The sequence below is a fragment of the Puma concolor genome, chromosome B1 (assembly GCF_028749965.1).
Source record: "Puma concolor isolate L17-30 chromosome B1, mPumCon1.1.hap2, whole genome shotgun sequence".
Classification (NCBI taxonomy): Eukaryota; Metazoa; Chordata; class Mammalia; order Carnivora; family Felidae; genus Puma; species Puma concolor.
This window is the reverse complement of record NC_141670.1, coordinates 20,097,192-20,102,522: the sequence shown is the minus strand read 5'-3', so window position 1 is coordinate 20,102,522 and position 5,331 is coordinate 20,097,192. Positions and strand designations below refer to the sequence as shown.

Here is a 5,331-nt window from a genome sequence, read left to right as displayed (position 1 = left end):
CCAGATGAACATAGGAGAAGGGAAGGAAACATAAGATAAAAACAGAGAGGGAGGCAAACCGTAAGAGACTCTTACATACAGAGAACAAACTGAGGGTTGCTGGAGGGGAGGTGGGTGGGGGGATGGGCTAAATGTGTGATGGGTACTAAGGAGGGCACTTGTTGGGATGGGCACTGGGTGTTATATGTAAGTGATGCATCCCTGAATTCTACTACTGAACCTGTTATTATACCACATGTTAATTAACTTGGATTTAAATAATTTTTTAATTAAATAAAACAAAGACTAACGAGACAAAGAAGAGCACTATATAACAATAAAGGGGACAATCCAACAAGATCTAAGAATTGTAAATATTTACACACCCAATATGAGAGCACCCAAAAACATAAACAAAAACAAATGTAAAGGAACTAATCTATAATAATACGATAATAGTAGGAGACCTTAACACCACAGTCACATCAATGGACAGATTATCTAAACAGAAAATAAGCAAGGAAACAATGACTTTGAATGACACACGGGACCAGATGGACTTAACAGATATATTCAGAACATTGTATCCTAAGACAGCAAAATACACATTATTTTATTTTATTTTTATTTATTTTTATATTTTTTTAATTTTAACGTTTATTTGTGTGAGAGAGAGCACAAATAGGGGTGGGGCAGAGAAAGAGGGAAACATAGAATCTGAAGCAGGCTCCAGATTCCAAGCTGTTGGCACAGACAGCTCAGAGCCTGATGTGGGGCTCAAACTCACGAACTGAGAGACCATGACTTGAGCTGAAGTCAAACTTAACTGACTGAGCCACCCAGGCGCCCCTCAAAATACACATTCTTTTAAAGTGCACATGCGACATTTGCCAGAATAGATCTTACATGAAATCATAAAACATGTCTCAACAAACATAAGGCAGAAGTCATACCATGAACCTCTTTTGACCACACTGCTATGAACTAGAAGTCAACCAGAAGAAAAACTCTGGAAAGACCACAAATACATGGATGTCGAATGACATCCTACTAAACAATGAATGGTCCAACCAGAAAATATAAGGAAAAAAAGTTTTTTTAAATACATGGGAACAAATGAAAAGGAAAACACAGTGGTCCAAAAACTTTAGGACAGAACAAAAGTAGTTTATACCAGTCCAGAAAGAAGCCTAACTTTACACCTAAAGGAGCTAGAAAAAGAACAAATGAATCCTAAAGCCAGCAAAAGGAAGGAAATGCAGATTAGAGCAGAATTAAATGATATTTAAACTAAAAAAAAAAAAAAAAGTAGAACAGATAAGTGAAATGAGAAGTTGGTTCTTTGAAAAAATTAATAAAATTGATAAACCTCTAGCCAGAATTATCAAAAAGAAAAGATTAAGGACTCACACAAAATCACATGAGAGAAGAAATACAGATAATTATAGGAGAAATACAGAGAGTATTCTTCTATAGAAGAATATTATGAAAATCTATATGCCAACAAATTGAACAATGTAGATGAAATGGATAAATTTCTAGAAACACATAACTTACTGAAACAAACAGGAAGATAGAAAACTTGGGCAGACTGATAACCAGCAAAGAAATCGAATCAGTAATATCTCCCAACAAACAAAAGTCCAGGACCAGATGCTTTCACAGATAAATTTCACCAAACATTTAAAGAAGAGTTAATACCTATTCTTCTCAAACCATTCCAAAAAAATAGAAAAGGAAGGAAAATTTCCAATTTCATTCTAGGAGACCAGCATTACCCTTATACCAGTACCAGATAAAGACACCACAAAAAAAAAAAAAAAAAGAACTATAGGCCAATATCCCTGATGAACATAGATGCAAAAATCCTCAACAAAATATTAGCAAACCAAACCCAGCTGTATATTAAAAAAATAATAATTCATCATGGTCAAGGGATTTATTCCTTGGATGCAAGTGTGGTTCATTCTTCACAAATCGGCATGCTATATCACATCAGCAAAAGAAAGGATAATCCTTCTGCAACAGGCATGGGTCATATTCTTGTTCACTCTCTTTCTGCTGTCCTCTTGGTTCTTTGTTCCCTGCACAATATGCCAGGTGAACCCACAGAAAACATTACTGCTATACAGTAGCAGTTACTCTGGCTCCAGACTGAGTTAAGGTCTGGAACACATTCCAACAGTGATGGATCAGCATCGGAGCTTGAGAAACAAGATTGCATGCAGGCAATGCCACAACAAGCCTGGCTGGCAGCAGCAGCTGAAATTGATGAAGGACCAGTCAGCAGCACAAAACAGAGCCAGAAATAAAACAAGGTATGGAAGGCTATGTCCAAAATGGGTCTATGATAGCGTCACTATGTGGAAATCTAAGAATATCCTCTATGTCATCACAAAACCAGATGTCTACAAGAGCTTAGCTTCAGATACCTACATAGTTTTGGGGGAAGCCAAGGCCAGGGCTTTGTCTTAGCAGGCATGACTAGAAGATGTTGAGAAACTCAAAGTTCAAGGTAAAGTTGTCTCAGACATTCAACACAGATTCCAACTGTACAAGCGGAGAGTGAAGAGGAAGAGGTTGATGAAATATATGTAGATGTTAATGATTCAGAATTAGTCACGTCACATGCAAATGTGTCAAGAGCGAAGACATCCAAGCCCTGAAGAACAACAGTAATGATACTATAAATCTTATTATGAAATTAACAATGTAACCATCTGAAAACAAGGGCTCATTTTTGTGTGTTTCAAAAGAATAAATGCAGCTTAGTTTGAAATATGTACTGTTTATATCATTAATAAAGTTATGGCTTCTTGTAGGATGAAAAAATAACCAAATGGATAAAGAAAAGGATAAGAACCATATCCTTTCAATAGATGAAGAAAAGCATTTGACAAAGGACAGCATCCATTCATGGTAAAAACCTTCAATAGAGTAGGGTTTGGATATAATAAAGCACACATATGAGAAACCCACAGCTCCTAGTATCCTTAATGGGGAAAAACTGAGAGCTTTTCCTCTCTGGTCAGGAACAAGACGAGGATGTCCACCATCACCACTTTTATTCAACATAATACTGGAAAACCTAGTCACAGCAATCAGACAACAAAAAAAGAAATAAAAGGCATTCATATTTTCAGAGAAGTAAAACTTTGACTATTTGCAGATGGCATGATGCTCTATATAGAAAACCCAAAAGACCACCATAAAACCACTAGAGCTGATAAACAGGATGCATAATGGATATACAGGAATCTGTTATATTTCTATACACCAAAAATGATGCAACATAAAGGGAAATTAAGAAAATCTGTGGGGTGCCTGGGTGGCTCAGTCAGTTAAGCGTCTGACTGCGGCTCAGGTCATGATCTCACAGTCTCCTGATCTCACAGGCTCGTGAGTTCGAGCCCCGTGTCAGGCTCTGTGCTGACAGCTCAGTGCCTGGAGCCTGCTTCGGATTCTGTGTCTTCTTCTCTCTCTCTGCTCCTCCCCTGCTCATGCTCTGTCTCTTTCTGTCTCAAAAATAAATACAAAACATTAAAAAAAAGGAAAAAAAAAAGAAAATCCAATTTACAGTTGCACCAAAAATCATAAGATACCGAGGAATTTGGTTGGAATACCAACCAAAGAGATGAAAGACTTCTACTCCCAAAACTATAAAACACTGATGAAGGACATTGAAGATAACACAAAGAAATGGAAAAGCATTTCATGTTCATGCATTGGAAGAACAAATATTGTTAAAATGTATATACTACCCAAAGCAATCTATACATTTAATGCAATCCCTATCAAAATACCAACAGCATTTTTCAGAGAACCGGAACAAACCATCCTAAAATTTGTATGGAACCAAAAAAAGACTCTGGATAGCCAAAGCAACCCTGGAAAACAAAAGCAAAGCTGGATACAGCAGAATTCCTTACTTCCAGTTATAGTACAAAGCTGTGGTGATCAATACATTCTGGTACTGGCAGGAAGATAGACAAATCAGTGGAACAGAATAGAAAACCCAGAAATAAACCTACAACTATATGGTCAATTAATTTTTAAAAAAGCAGGAAAGACTGTCCAAGAAAAGACAGTCTGTTCAATAAATGGAGTTGGGGAAACTGGATAGCTACGTGCAAAAGAATGAACCTGGACACACACAAAAATGCACAAAATATCTTACACCATACACAAAAATGAATTCAAAATGGATTAAAGACCTAAATGTGAGACCTGAAATCATAAAAATGCTAGACGAGAGCACGGGCAGTAACTTCTGTAACATCAGCTATACCAACTTCTTTCTACATATATTTCCTGAGGTAAGAGAAGAAAAAGCAAAAATGAACTATTGGGACCACATCAAAGTTAAAAGCTTCTGCATAGCAAAGGAAACAATCAACAAAACTAAAAGGCAACCTATGGAATGGGAGGAGATATTTGCAAATGACATATTCAATACAGGGTTAGGATCCAAAATATATAAAGAACTTATAAAATTCAACACCCAAAAACCAAATAATCCAATTAAAAACTAGACTTCTTTTTTTCCAAAGAAGACATAAGGTTGGGCAACAGACACATAAGATGGACACCATCACTTATGAAGGAAATGCAAATCAAAACTACAATTAGATATCACCTCACGCCTGTCAGAATGGCTAAAAGCAACACCACAAGAAATGACAGTGTTGACTAGGATGTGGAGAAAGGGGAAACCTCATGCACTGTTGGTAGGAATGCAAACTGGTGCAGCCTCTGTGGAAAATAGTACGGAGTTTCCTCACAAAGTTAAAAATAGAACTAGCCATTACACTACTAGGTATTTACCCAAAGAATAGAAAAATACTAATTCAAAGGAATACATGCACCCCAATGTTTATGGCAGCATTATGTTCAATAGCCAAGTTATGGCAACAGCCCAAGTGTCCATTGTTAAATGAATGGATAAAGAGGTGAGATATATATATATATATATATATATTTTTTTTTTTTAAATAATATATATATATCTATATATATTTTATATATATAGATATATATATCTATCTCACCTCTTTATTATCACATCTTTATATATATATACACACATATATATAAAATGAAATATTATTCAACCATAAAATAGAATGAAATCTTGCCATTTGTCATGACATGAATGGAGCTAAGGTACTATGCTAAGGTGAAATAACTCCATCATAAAGACAAATACCATATGATTTCACTACAAGTGGAGTTTAAGAAACAAAACAAACAAGCAAAGGGAAAAGAATAGAGACAAACCTAGATACAGACTCTTAACTAGAGAGAACAAAGTGATGGATACCAGAGGGGAGGTGGATGAGGGGATAGGTGAAA

The 5,331-nt window shown here is 36.0% G+C and overlaps 1 pseudogene; it reads left to right on the top strand.

Moving 5' to 3' along the window:
- Nucleotides 1-2,072: 2,072 nt before the first annotated feature.
- Nucleotides 2,073-2,695, top strand: LOC112869964 (nascent polypeptide-associated complex subunit alpha pseudogene; annotated as a pseudogene).
- Nucleotides 2,696-5,331: the final 2,636 nt, after the last annotated feature.